The sequence below is a fragment of the Schistocerca nitens genome, chromosome 3, assembly GCF_023898315.1.
Source record: "Schistocerca nitens isolate TAMUIC-IGC-003100 chromosome 3, iqSchNite1.1, whole genome shotgun sequence".
NCBI lineage: Eukaryota > Metazoa > Arthropoda > Insecta > Orthoptera > Acrididae > Schistocerca > Schistocerca nitens.
Window position 1 is genome coordinate 600003168 of NC_064616.1, and position 15511 is coordinate 600018678.

Here is a 15511-nt window from a genome sequence, read left to right on the forward strand (position 1 = left end):
CATCTGACACTATTATAGTCACTACAGTTCTTGTAATATCCCCTATAGCCGTGGAGGGCAGAGGTCCGCATTTCTGGGAACCATGTTTCCTGAAGGGCAATGCAGAAAGCAGGTGTAAAGCTTAACAGTTACCATAGCTCAGCCAGGTGGTGGAAAAAACAACAGCAATTCCACTGGAGGATGACGTTATCATGAGGCTGGGAAGGCATGAAGCATGCAACGAGGCAGGTTATACCTCAGGGTCACCTGCTGCCACACAGACTGAGTATTTGTAACCATTCCTATTGTGGATGAGGCATCAGTGAGATCCAGGTCCTCAGGGACACCCAGAGCTCCACCCTATCCGCAGGTGCAGAACTGGGAGGGAGTGGTGGTGCTGGGGCCACCAGAGAGTCCTTTTCCTTAGACTTCTTTGTTTGCTTGCCCTCTCACTTCTCTTTATGAGCTTGCTGGGAGGACTTCTCCGAAGTAGCTTCAGGCACCGAGGAAGACTGAAGCTCTTCATCCAGCAGCCTTTGGTTCCTTTAGCCACTGGCGAGTGTCTGCGGTGGCATTAGGGGAGACCTTGGGAGGGAGGGTCCCGAGGGACACCTTCCACATGAGGAGCCAGAGGAGGCTGTTGCTTCTCTGGCTGGGGGAGGGGACCGATGTCCCCTGTGCTTGGAGGGGGGGGGGGGCTTTCCTCCTAAAGTAGGTACTTTTGGAGCAACAGAAGGAGATCTTCCCCCTACCACCAAGGAGACGGATGTACTCTGGAGGCCCAGAGGGCCCACTGTTTGTGGCAGTGTGTGGTATGAATGGCACTGGCGATGGTAATGTAGCTGCAGCGTATATGGATGTCAACTGAACGGGTTGTAATCATTCAAATTTATGTTTAGCCTCTTGGTAAGTCAGCCCATCCAGGATCTAGTAATCCACGATTTTCCACTCCTTTTGGAGTACTGTGCAGTCTGGCGAGTAGGGGGAGTGCTGCTCTCCACAGTTGATACAAGTGGGAGGTGGCACACACAGAGTATCTGGATATAGTGGGTGTCTGCAGTTTCAACAGGTGGCGTTGGAAGTGCAGCGGGAAGACACGTGCCCAAATTTCCCACACTTAAAGCACTGTAGAGGGGAGGCACGTATGGTTTAACATCACAGTGGTAAACAATCACCTTGACCTTTTCAGGCAATGAATCACCTGGAAAAGCCAAGAGGAAGGCACCGGTAGAAACCCAGTTGTCTTTGGGTCCTCTGTAAATGCGCCGGATGAAATGAACATCCCATCATTCTAGATTGGCGTGAAGCTCATCATCAGACTGCAAGAGGAGGTTGTGACAGAAAATAATCCCCTGTATCATATTAAGGCTTTTATGGGCAGTGATGGAAACAGGAGTATCACCCAGTCGGTCACAAGCGAGTAACCCCCGGGATTAGGCTGGGGATGCTGTCTGAATCAAGACTGCACCGCTTCATCATGTACAGTACTGTCACTCCCCCAAAACTTATCCTCAAGATGTTCAACAAAAATATGAGGCTTCATAGGTAGAAATGAGTCCCCATCCATTCTGCTACAGACTAAATACCGAGGAGAATACTGCTCTCCTTTCTGTAGCCCTATGTTCCTCCGATGGTGTAGCGAGGAAGGGAAATGATTTAGGGTGATTTCTGTCAGCATTGTACTCTATCTTGCCCTTCTTAGAGATTGCTGGCATCGTAAAGTCACCAGCAAGAGATGACTTAGTGGGCCACCCGCCCTGACACCACCCACTCCAATCAGGGGCTCTCCCCACGGGCACCACCCAGCCACAGCAACGGCCACCTGGATTGATAGCTGTTGCCGCAAGTCCTGATGCCCCAGGAAGACAGGCATCTACTCCTTGGCATACGTGGAGAGTTTACAGCTCTGGCATCAGCAGTGTGATCCCTGTGTTGTCAAGGGACCACCACCAAATGGGTACATGACGGCCCCACCACAACGGACTAGCTACTGTGCTGGATATTGGGCACAGAAATCCAATACTGTCATGGGGGCGAAAGACAACAGGAGACAATGGAAGAAAATGACATCCCAGAAGGTGTCCTTGCCCAAATACACTCCTGGAAATTGAAATAAGAACACCGTGAATTCATTGTCCCAGGAAGGGGAAACTTTATTGACACATTCCTGGGGTCAGATACATCACATGATCACACTGACAGAACCACAGGCACATAGACACAGGCAACAGAGCATGCACAATGTCGGCACTAGTACAGTGTATATCCACCTTTCGCAGCAATGCAGGCTGCTATTCTCCCATGGAGACGATCGTAGAGATGCTGGATGTAGTCCTGTGGAACGGCTTGCCATGCCATTTCCACCTGGCGCCTCAGTTGGACCAGCGTTCGTGCTGGACGTGCAGACCACGTGAGACGACGCTTCATCCAGTCCCAAACATGCTCAATGGGGGACAGCTCCGGAGATCTTGCTGGCCAGGGTAGTTGACTTACACCTTCTAGAGCACGTTAGGTGGCACGGGATACATGCGGACGTGCATTGTCCTGTTGGAACAGCAAGTTCCCTTGCCGATCTAGGAATGGTAGAACGATGGGTTCGATGACGGTTTGGATGTACCGTGCACTATTCAGTGTCCCCTCGACGATCACCGGTGGTGTACGGCCAGTGTAGGAGATCGCTCCCCACACCATGATGCCGGGTGTTGGCCCTGTGTGCCTCGGTCGTATGCAGTCCTGACTGTGGCGCTCACCTGCACGGCGCCAAACACGCATACGACCATCATTGGCACCAAGGCAGAAGCGACTCTCATCGCTGAAGACGACACGTCTCCATTCGTCCCTCCATTCACGCCTGTCGCGACACCACTGGAGGCGGGCTGCACGATGTTGGGGCGTGAGCGGAAGACGGCCTAACGGTGTGCGGGACCGTAGCCCAGCTTCATGGAGACGGTTGCAAATGGTCCTCGCCGATACCCCAGGAGCAACAGTGTCCCTAATTTGCTGGGAAGTGGCGGTGCGGTCCCCTACGGCACTGCGTAGGATCCTACGGTCTTGGCGTGCATCTGTGCGTCGCTGCGGTCCGGTCCCAGGTCGACGGGCACGTGCACCTTCCGCCGACCACTGGCGACAACATCGATGTACTGTGGAGACCTCACGCCCCACGTGTTGAGCAATTCGGCGGTACGTCCACCCGGCCTCCCGTATGCCCACTATACGCCCTCGCTCAAAGTCCGTCAACTGCACATACGGTTCACGTCCACGCTGTCGCGGCATGCTACCAGTGTTAAAGACTGCGATGGAGCTCCGTATGCCACGGCAAACTGGCTGACACTGACGGCGGCGGTGCACAAATGCTGCGCAGCTAGCGCCATTCGACGGCCAACACCGCGGTTCCTGGTGTGTCCGCTGTGCCGTGCGTGTGATCATTGCTTGTACAGCCCTCTCGCAGTGTCCGGAGCAAGTATGGTGGGTCTGACACACCGGTGTCAATGTGTTCTTTTTTCCATTTCCAGGAGTGTAGTTGAATTGCAGGTGAAGATGCAAAGCCATGACGAGGTTCAGGAGATCGAGTCTAAAGGCATTATGGACAACTCGTGCACCACGTAAGGTGTCCTTTCCCATACAGCCTGCGCATCTGTAGAATTTGGAAAGTGGCAGGTCAAAACATAAAATTGGACCTGAACTTATTGGGCTGAAAAGTGTGATACTCCTTTTAGTTGCCTCTTATGACAGGCAGGTTTCTTTTTTTTTTGTGTGGTTTTAGGGCGCACAACTTCAATGGTCATTAGCGCCCAGACTACGTTAAGAATGCACCGCGAGGTACAAGTTTAAAACAACAACTAAAAGGAAAAACACGATAAAAGACAGACTGACAGGCATAGGATTAAAAAACAGCATAATCAAATGTCCTTAGAGAGGTGTGTCAAGTTGATAAAACGAAGAACGCAAGCAGCTGCTCATGGGTCATCCGCTAAAATGGCATCTAGAGTACATGGCAGGCCAAGATCAAGACGCAGTATGTTAAAATCCGGACAGGACGTTAAAATGTGGCGGACCGTCAGCAATTGCCCACATGGGCAGAACGGCGCCAGCGCAGCCGTCAGCAGATGGCGATGGCTGAACCGGCAGTGTCCAATTCGTAACCGGGCCAAAACAACCTCCTCCCGCCGAGAAGGGCGGGAGGAGGACGTCCAAGCCGCGGGAAGAGGTTTCAAGGCCCGAAGCTTGTTGTCCGTAAGTGCGGCCCAATCGGCATGCCACAGCGATAAAATGCGCCGACAAATTACCCTGCTACAATCCGACGAAGGGACACAACAAGAATCTGTCCGAGGCCGGAGGACCGCAGCCTTGGCCGCAGCATCTGCAGCTTCATTCCCAGGGATACCGACATGGCCAGGAACCCACATAAAGCTAACCGGAGAACCGACGTCCACCAGCTGCTGAAGAGAGCGTTGGATCCGGTGCACGAAAGGGTGAATCGGATACAGATCACTGAGGCTCTGGATTTTTTTTGTGGGGTTTAAGGGCGCTCAACTACTGAGGTCATTAGCGCCCAGTCACTGTTGTTAGAGCACATGGAATCTAGTAAAACTCAAGGGGAGGGGGGGGAGACCAGAAAGACCTGACAAAGATGCAGATAAAATAAATAAAAGGTTAGATGTCTTTGGACAAGCCAGTCAAAGTTATAAAACGCAGAACACGAGCAGCTGCTCGAGCGTCATCAGCTAAAATATCCGGTAAAGTAGATGGCAGGGACAGGACAACACGAAATTGAATAAAACGGGGACACGACAATAAAACATGGCGCACTGTTAATGCCTGACCACAAGGGCACTGCGGGGCTGGGTCACCGGAGAGCAGGTAGCGGTGGCTAAACCGGCAATGCCCAATCCGCAACCTGGTCAGAAGGACCTCCTCTCGCCGAGATGGTCGGGAGGAGGTTGTCCAAGCAGTTGGGAGCAGTTTTACTGCCCGGAGCTTGTTTCCTTGGAGGGATGACCAAGCATCCCACCACAACGACACAAGCCTCTTACATACATCCCCACGAAAGTCAGATGACGGGACACAATGGGAGGCTGGCCGAGGCAGGAGGACTGCAGCCTTGGCTGCAGCATCCGCAGCCTCATTCCCAGGCACTCCTACATGTCCGGGAACCCACAAAAAGCTGACAGGAGAGCCACCCTCAGCGAAAGAATGGAGGGACTGCTGGATCCGTTGAATCAAGGGATGGACCGGATAGGGAGCTCCAAGTCTCTGAAGAGCACTGAGTGTGTCAGCAGTGTGAGCAATACACTGCAGCCGGAGTACCCTCCTTCGGGAGTGAGCTGAGGTCGAGATAAATATGAACCGGAGCCTGGAGCCAAGGTGGTGTCAGGCTCTCACCCTCTCTGAAGGTGTTAGGGAGGGCAAAATCCAATTGTCGAAGCAGGCGACGGAAGCGGACTCCGGAGGGCAGCAGGGCAGACACATACAACCCGTACTGACGGTCGAGAGAATCGGCGAAGAAGGACTCGTAAGAGGGGTGGTCGGGCATAGACAACAGCCGGCAGGCATACCGACACAGCAGTACGTCGCGCCGGCAGGTCAATGGTAATTCGGCAGCTTCAGCATAAAGACTCTCGACAGGACTAGTGTAGAAGGCTCCGGTCGCAAGACGTATCCCCGATGGTGGATGGAGTTGAGCCGGCGTAAGAGGGATGGCTGAGCGGACGAGTAGACGAAGCTGCCATAATCCAGCTTTGATCGGACAATGGACCGATACAAGCGAAGCAGGACAGTGCGATCCGCTCCCCAAGATGAACCACTAAGAACTCTGAGGACATTAAGGGAACGTGTACAACGGGCCGCCAAATAAGAGACATGTGGAGACCAACAGTTTCCTGTCCAAAGTGAGCCCTAGAAACTTAGTTGTTTCCACGAATGGGAGAACAACGGGACCGAGATGTAAGGATGGCGGAAGGAACGCTTTATATCGCCAAAAGTTGATACAAACCGTCTTCTCTTCAGAGAACCGGAAGCCATTTGCCATGCTCCGTGAGTATAGGCTGTCTACACAACGCTGAAGGCAGCGCTCCAGGAGGCATGTTCTCTGGGCACTGCAGTAGATCGCGAAGTCATCGACAAAGAGAGAGCCTGAGACATTAGGTGGAATACAATCCATAATCGGATTGATCGCGATGGCAAAAAGGGCTACGCTCAAGACGGAGCCCTGAGGCACTCCGTTCTCCTGCAGGAAGACGTCAGACAATACGGAACCCACACGTACCCTAAACTTTCGATCCGTTAAAAAGGAATCAATAAAAAGGGGCAGGCGACCGCGTAGGCCCCACCTGTGCATAGTGCGGAGGATACCTCCTCTCCAACAGGTATCATAAGCCTTCTCCAAGTCGAAGAACACGGCTACCGTTTGGCGCCTTCGCAAAAAATTGTTCATGATCAATGTCGACAAGGTCACAAGATGGTCAACAGCGGAGCGGCGGCGACGAAAGCCGCATTGGACATTAGTAAGTAGCCGTCGAGATTCAAGAATCCAGACTAACCGAGCATTAACCATGCGTTCCATCACCTTACAGACACAGCTTGTAAGAGAAATGGGGCGGTAACTAGAAGGAAGGTGTCTATCCTTCCCGGGTTTGGGTATAGGAACAACGACGGCGTCACGCCAACGCATGGGGACCTGACCTTCGGTCCAGACGCGATTGTAGGTACCAAGAAGGAAGCTTTTGCCCGCCGGAGAAAGGTGTGCCAGCATCTGAACGTGAATGGCATCTGGCCCCGGAGCAGAGGACCGGGACAGTGCAAGCGCACGTTCGAGTTCCCGCATAGTAAAGGGGGCATTATAAGTTTCCAGATTCAGCGAGTGGAAGGAAGGTCGCCGAGCCTCTTCTGCCTCTTTCCTGTGAAGGAAGGCAGGGTGGTAATGGGCGGAGCTTGAAACCTCCGCGAAAAAGCGGCCAAAGGCGTTGGAGACAGCCACAGGATCAACAAGGACCTCATTACCTGAGGACAGGCCAGGTACCAAGGAGTGGGCCTTAATGCCCGACAGCCGGCGCAGGCCACCCCAAACGACGGAAGAGGGAGTAAAACTGTTGAAGGAGCTGGTGAAAGAGGCCCAACAAGCTTTTTTGCCGTCTTTGATGACTCTACGGAATTGCGCTCGGAGTCGTTTGTATTCAATACAATTCGCCAACGTAGGATGGCGGCGAAAGGTGCGTAAAGCACGTCGTCGAGCACGGATAGCGTCCCTACAAGTCTCGTTCCACCAGGGGACAGAAACGCGACGTGAAGAAGAGGTAGTACAAGGAATGGAACATTCGGCAGCATTGATGATAACAGCCGTGAGGTATTCGACCTGACTGTCACAACTGAGAAAATCGTGGTCCGAAAAGGTCGCCAGGGAGCAGTAAAGTCCCCAGTCAGCTTTCGGTATGTTCCAGCGCGAAGGACGTGGGGATGGGGTGTGGTGCAGGAGACGAACGACACAGGGGAAGTGGTCGCTCGAATAGGTGTCAGAAACGACATACCACTCGAACCGACGGGCAAGAGTGGTAGAACAGATCGAGAGGTCCAAGTGGGAGTAGGTATGAGTAGAGTCCGAGAGGAAAGTCGGGGCGCCGGTATTGAGGCAGACAAGATTGAGATGGTTGAAGACATCCGCCAAGAGTGAGCCTCTTTGACAGGATGCAGGAGAGCCCCAAAGGGGATGATGGGCATTGAAGTCGCCAAACAATAAAAACGGCGGGGGAAGCTGAACGATCAGGTGCATCATGTCAGCCCGACTAACAGCAGATGACGGTGGAGTGTAGACGGTACAAACTGAAAAAGTAAAGGCAGAAAGAGTAATACGGACAGCTATTGCTTGGAGTGGGGTGGTCAATGGGATGGGATGGTAATAGACATCGTCCCGAACGAGCAACATGACCCCACCATGAGCTGGGATACCGTCCACAGGGGTGAGGTCATACCGCTCCGAGGTATAGTGGGTAAAGGCAATACGGTCAGTCGGGCGCAACTTGGTTTCCTGGAGACCAAGGACGAGCGGACAGTGCAGGCGGAGGAGCAGTTGTAATTCCTCCAGATTAGATCGAATACCTCGTATGTTCCAATGTAACAAGGCCATCGCTAGTCAAAAAGGTGGGGGAACGAGACGGGGTAAGAGCTGGTCACCTCGACGGCCGCGGAGGGCCAGGTTGCGAGGGAACAACGCTACAAACGGCGGGAGGCGGATCCGGTTCCATCGAGTCGTCGCCAGCTGCGGCCGCTGTCCCTGGTTGTGTAGGAGGGGCAGCATCATTTGCCGACGACAGGCCAGCTGAGCGCCTGGCAGCAGAGCGTCCCGGCGAAACTGAGGACGGCCGGGAGCAGTGACTCACGGATGGAGCGTCAGACGAAATGCGCCGGGGTTGAGAGGGGGGATAGAGACTTCTTCTTGGAGGCCTTCTTAGAAGGCCGAGGAGGCACAGGGATGGTGGGCTGGACCCGAAGAAGGTCCTCACGCGCGGGGTCCGTTTTGGAATGCCGGACCTCGGAAGCGAGGGTCCGGAACGTTTCCCCGATGGATGCCTGAGAAGAGGATCGCTTCTCAGGTGGCGGGGAGAAGAGGAGGAAGGGTGGCCCCTGGGGCAGAGGGGGCAGGGGCCACGGGGGAGGAGGATTTGGAAGGGAGGGATTTGGGAGGCAGAGGCAGAGCCCCCTGATGAGCGGAGGAGGGGGAGGGGGGACAGGATAGGGATGAGGATACCGCGGAAGGAGTGGACACAACTGAGGCAAACGAAGTGGTCAACGGCACGGGATGGAGGTGGTCATACTTCTTCCTGGCCTCAGAATAAGAGAGCGGATCCAAAGTTTTGAGTTCTTGTATCTTCTTCTCCTTCTGATATGCGGGGCAGTCTGAGGATCTAGGCGAGTGGATGCCAGGACAATTAATGCACCGAGGTGGTGGGGTGCATGTATGTTCCTCACGAAGAGGACGTCCACAATCGCCACAAAGGGGCTCAGCCTCACACCGTGACGACATGTGCCCAAAGCGCAAACACCAAAAACAGCGCATAGGAGGCGGGACGTAAGGTCGCACGTCGCACCGGTAGCACATCACCTTTACCTTCTCCGGCAGAACGTCCCCCTCGAAGGCAAGGATAAAGGCCCTGGTGTCGATGCGACGGTCTTTGGGGCCGCGCTGGACTCGCCGGACGAAATGCACGCCTCGGCGCTCCAGGTTGGCCCTGAGCTCCTCATCAGATTGTAGCAGGAGGTCACGATGAAAAATAACCCCCTGCGTCCTATTTAGTGCCAGATGCAGGACAATGGACACTGGGATGTCCCCTAGGCGGTCGCACGCCTGGAGCGCCGCCGACTGTGTGGCGGAGGTGGTCTTGATAAGAACGGACCCTGAACGCATCTTGCTGAGAGCCTTGATTTCCCCGAAGATGTCCTCAATGTGCTGAACAAAGAACATGGGCTTGGAGGTGGCGAACGTCCCCCCCCATCGGTTCGAGAACAGACCAAATAGCGGGGGAAGTACTTCGCCCCAAGCCGGCGGGCCTGTCCCTCCTCCCAGGGAGTGGCCAAGGGGGAAATGGCAGGAGAACCAGAACTAGAAACGGTACCTTTTCTTTTGAAAGACGGCCGCAGAGCGACCTGAAACGTGTTGACGTTTCATCTGCGAAACGTCCGCCCCGATACCACCCACTCCGACCAGGGGCTCTCCCCACAGGCGCCACCCAGCCTCAGCAAGGGCCACCTGGCAGGATGACCGTTGCTGGGAGTCCTGATGCCCCAAGGAGACGGGCATCTACTCCTTGGCCGATGTGGGGAGGGTGCAGCTCAGGTATCGGCAGTACGATCCCTGTGTTGTCAGGGGGCTACAACCAGGAGGGTACGTGACGACCCCACCACAACGGGCTGGCTACCGTGCTGGATTTCTGGTGCCATGGAAAGCCCATCATGATCGTAGGTGCAGATGGGGACGCACTATGGGCGTAACTTGTACAACCCATCAGGCGTATAGGCCCAATTTGAGGAATAATGGGTATGGTTACAATGCCGGTACAATGCTTAGTGCGAAGGTCTTAGTGCACTTAGGACCAGTGGTACACCACGTAAGGTGTCCTTCCCCAAAAGGCTCGTACTTCTGTAGAATTTTGAAAAATGGAGGTCAAACCCCAAGGGGGACCACCACATGGAAGGCCGAAACGGTTGAAACTCCTTTTAGTCGCCTCTTACGACAGGCAGGAATACCTCGGGCCTATTCTTACCCTGGACCCGCAGGGGGGGAGGCTCTGGATGGCGCTCAGGGAATCGGAGCAGATGACATATGCAGAATGTCTGTGGCGGCAGATGTAAAGAACAGCCTGGTAGAGGGCAAAGAGCTCAGCTGTGAAGACCGAACAATGGCCATGGAGCCGGTATTTGAAACTTTGTGCCCCGACAATAAAGGAACACCCGACCCCGTCATTGGTCTTTGAGCCATCTGTATAAATGAAGGTCAGAATAATGAACTTCGAAAGAAGTTCGACAAAGCGGGAGTGGTAGACAGAACCGGGGGTAACCTCCTTTGGGAGCGAGCTGAGGCCAAGATGAACGCGAACCTGAGCCTGGAGCCAAGGTGGCGTGTGGCTCTCGCCCACTCGAAAGGTTGCAGGGAGTGAAAAATTAAGGTGTTGAAGGAGGCGACGAAAGCGAACTCCTGGGGGTAGCAGGGCAGAGACATACAACGCGTATTGACGGTCGAGAGAGTCGTCAAAAAAGGAACGACAAGACGGGTGGTCGGGCATTGACAGTAGCCGACAGGCATACTGACAAAGCAGTATATCGCGCCGGTAGGTGAGTGGCAATTCGCCAGCGTCAACATGAAGACTCTCTACGGGACTAGTATAAAACGCTCCGATCGCAAGTCGTAAACCCCGATGTTGTATGGAGTTTTTTTTTTTTTTTTTTTTTTTTTTTTTTTGTGGTTTTCGGGCGCACAACTTCAATGGTCATTAGCGCCCTGACTACTCTAAGAATGCACCGCGAGGCACAAGTTGACAACAACAACTAAAAGGGAAAACACAATAAAAGACAGACTGACAGGCATAGGATTAAAAAACATCATCAAATGTCCTTAGCGAGGTTTGTCAAATTGATAAAACAAAGAACACGAGCAGCTGCTCGTGGGTCATCCGCTAAAATGGCATCTGAAGTAGTAGGCAGGTTAAGATCGAGGCGCAGTGTTTTAAGATCGGGACAGGACATTAAAATGTGACGAACTGTCAGCAAGTGCCCACATGGGCAGAACGGCGCCGGCGCAGCCGTCAGCAGATGGCGATGGCTGAACCGGCAGTGTCCAATTCTTAACCTTGCTAAAACGACCTCCTCCCGCCGAGAAGGGCGTGAGGAGGACGTCCAAGCCACGGGAAGAGGTTTTAAGGCCCGAAGCTTGTTGTCGGTAAGTGCAGCCCAATCGGCATGCCACAGCGACACAACGCGCCGACAAATGACCCTGCTAAAATCGGACGAAGGGACACAACAAGAAGCTGTCCGAGGCTGGAGGACCGCAGCCTTGGCCGCGGCATCTGCAGCTTCGTTCCCAGGGATACCGACATGGCCAGGAACCCACATAAAGCTAACCGGCGTACCGACGTCCACCAGCTGCTGAAGAGAGCGTTGGATCCGGTGTACGAAAGGGTGAACCGGGTACGGATCACTGAGGCTCTGGATGGCGCTCAGGGAATCTGAGCAGATGACATAAGCAGAATGTCGGTGGCGGCAGATGTACAAAACAGCCTGGTAGAGGGCAAAGAGCTCAGCTGTGAAGACCGAACAATGGCCATGGAGCCGGTATTGGAAACTTTGTGCCCCGACAATAAAGGAACACCCGACCCCGTCATTGGTCTTAGAGCCATCTGTATAAATGAAAGTCATGTTGTTGAACTTCGAACGAAGTTCCAAAAAACGGGAGTGGTAGACCGACCCGGGGGTGACCTCTTTTGGGAGCGAGCTGAGGTCGAGGTGAACGCGGACCTGAGCCTGGAGCCAAGGTGGCGTGCGGCTCTCGCCCACTCGAAAGGTTGCAGGGAGTGAAAAATGAAGGTGTTGAAGGAGGCGACGAAAGCGAACTCCAGGGGGTAGCAAGGCAGAAACATACAACCCGTATTGAAGGTCAAGAGAGTCGTCAAAAAAGGAACGATAAGAAGGATGGTCGGGCATTGACAGTAGCCGACAGGCATACCGACAAAGCAGTATATCGCGCCGGTAGGTGAGTGGCAATTCGCCAGCGTCAACATGAAGACTCTCTACGGGACTAGTATAAAACGCTCCGATCGCAAGTCGTAAACCCCGATGTTGTATGGAGTTGAGGCGGCGTAAGATGGATGGCCATGCAGAGGAGTATACGAAGCTCCCATAGTCGAGCTTGGAGCGGACGATCGACCGATATAGACGAAGTAGGACGGTTCGATCCGCTCCCCACGACATACCACTGAGAACACGGAGGACATTTAAAGAACGGGTACAACGGGCAGCCAAATATGACACATGTGGAGACCAGCTAAGTTTCCTGTCAAATGTAAGACCTAAAAATTTTGTTGTCTCCACGAATGGGAGAGCAACGGGACCGAGTCGTAAGGACGGTGGGAGAAACTCTTTGTAGCGCCAGAAGTTAATACAGACCGTCTTCTCGGCAGAAAAACGGAAGCCATTGGCGACACTCCAGGAGTAAAGACGGTCAAGAGAATGCTGAAGACAGCGCTCCAGGACACGTGTAAGCTGCGTGCTGCAATAGATGGTAAAATCGTCCACGAAAAGGGAGCCTGATACATCAGCTGGGAGGCAATCCATTATTGGATTGATCGCTATGGCGAGAAGAGCAACACTCAAAACTGAGCCCTGTGGCACCCCATTCTCCTGGCGAAAGGTGTCTGACAGGACAGAACCCACACGTACCCTGAACTGTCGATCCATTAAAAAGGAACGAATAAAAAGAGGGAGGCGACCGCGAAGGCCCCATGTATGCATGGTGCGGAAAATGCCCGCCCTCCAACAGGTGTCGTAAGCCTTCTCCAGATCAAAGAACACAGCCGCAGTCGGGCGCTTCCGCAAGAAGTTATTCATAATGAATGTCGACAAGGTAACCAGATGGTCAACAGCAGAGCGGCACCTACGAAATCCACATTGTACATTGGTAAGTAGGTGTCGAGACTCAAGCAGCCAAACCAAACGTGAGTTAACCATTCGCTCCATCACTTTACAGACACAGCTGGTAAGCGAGATGGGTCGATAACTGGAGGGCAAGTGTTTGTCCTTCCCCGGTTTAGGAATCGGGACAACAATAGACTCGCGCCAGCATGCGGGAACATGTCCCTCAATCCAGATGCGATTATAAGTACGAAGAAGAAAACCTCTACCCGCAGGAGGAAGGTTCTTCAGCATCTGAATATGAATAGAATCAGGCCCTGGAGCGGAGGACTGACCGGGCAAGTGCGTTTTCGAGTTTCCGCATGGTGAATGGGGCATTATAACTTTCACGATTCGAGGAGCGGAAGTTAGGTGGCCTAGCCTCCTCTGCCTGTTTGCGGGGGAGGAAGGCAGGGTGGTAATGAGCGGAGCTCGAAACCTCTGCGAAAAAGTGGCCGAAGGCATTGGAGACATCCTCAGGGGCCACAAGGACGTCATTCGCGACCATCAAGCCAGAAATTGGAGAGTGGACCTTAGTGCCAGATAGCCGGCGCAGGCTACCCCAGACAACAGAAGGAGGAGTAAAACTGTTGAAGGTGCTTGTGAAAGCATCCCAGCTGGCTTTCTTGCTTTCTTTAATAATACGACGACACTGTGCACGTAACCGTTTATAAGTGATACAATTCGCCACTGTAGGGTGGCGTTTAAAGGTGCGTAAAGCATGTCGACGAGCACGTAAAGCGTCTCTACATGCTGCGGTCCACCAGGGGACCGGTACGCGATGTGGAGAAGAAGTAGGGTGAGGGATGGAATATTCAGCAGCAGTGAGAATGACTTCCGTGAGGTGTGCGACCTGACGATCGCAGCTTGTGAAGGTTTGATCCTGAAAGGTCGCCCTGGAAGAGAAGAGCCCCCAGTCTGCTCTGGAGATGCTCCAACTAGATGAGCACGGAGAGGGGGTATGCTGCAGGAGATGGATAACACACGGGAAGTGGTCGCTCGAATATGTATCAGAAAGTGCATACCACTCAAACCGGCGTGCAAGTTGGGTAGTACATATAGAGAGGTCTAAATGGGAATCGGTGTGACATGTGTCCGAAAGAAAAGTAGGGGCGCCAGTATTGATGCAGACAAGATTGAGCTGGTTGAAAAGGTCGGCTAACAGGGAGCCCCTCGGGCAGGATGCTGGAGAGCCCCAAAGGGGATGGTGGGCATTGAAGTCTCCAGTTAACAAAAATGGTGCAGGTAGCTGAGCAATAAGCTGCATCATGTCTGCCCTGGTAACAGAAGATGACGAGGGAGTGTAAACGGTACAAATGGAAAATGTAAAAGTGGGGAGAGTAATTCGGATGGCAACTGCCTGCAGGCCGGTGTGCAATGTGATGGGATCGTAGTAAATATCATCCCGGACCAGTAACCTAACCCCTCCATGGGCCGGAATACCTACCACAGGGGGTAGGTCAAAACGCACAGAGGTGTAGTGTGCCAAGGCAATTTGATCGCATGGGCGTAGCTTCGTTTCCTGGAGGGCTACGACGAGCGGACGGTCCAAGCGGAGCAGGAACTTCAAGTCCTCTCGGTTGGAGCGAATGCTGCGAATATTCCAGTGAATAAGTGCCATCGTAAGAAGAAAAGGAAGATGAAAGAAGGGGGTCACCTCGAAGGCCGCTGAGGGCCTGGCTTCGAGCGAGCACTGCCGCCACTATCAGTAGGCGGACAGTCATCGTCCATTGGTTCTATAGGTTCATCGGCCATCTTGGTAAGATGGCCGGGAGGGGCAGCTTCCTCCGCCGGTGAACGGCCAGAAGTTCGGCTACCAGCGGTGCGGCCAGGCGAAACGGATGACGGTCTGGGGCGGCAACCGCTGGGTGGCGCAGGAGAAGAAATGCGCCGTGGCGGAGAAGGAGAACTGTGCTTCCTATGAGCCTTCATGGAAGGTCGTTTGGTGGAAGTACTGGTCGATGGCTGGGAGGTCGAGGTACGTAGGAAGTCTGCACGGGACGGTTCCTTCTTGAAGGCCCATGCATCTGACTTCTGGGTCTTCGTCTTAGCAGAAGCTATTGAAGGGGCTTGTGTCTGTGGGGTGATGGGAGGAGGAGGGGACGTCGACCACGCGATCTTAGCACTGGCCGAACGGACGACCGTGGTGCTGAAGGTCAGATCGCATGTCTGGGTTGCCACCTCCCTGGTAGTCCGAGGAGAGGCGAGGACAGTACTGTATTTCCCTGCTGGGAGCAGTGTGGGCTTCCTACTAGCAAACAGCTTGCGAGCAGCCGAGGTGGACACTTTCTCTTTGACCCGAATTTCTTGGATACAGCGTTCTTCCTTATAGATGGGACAGTCGCGGGAGGACGCTGCATGGTCACCCTGACAGTTCACA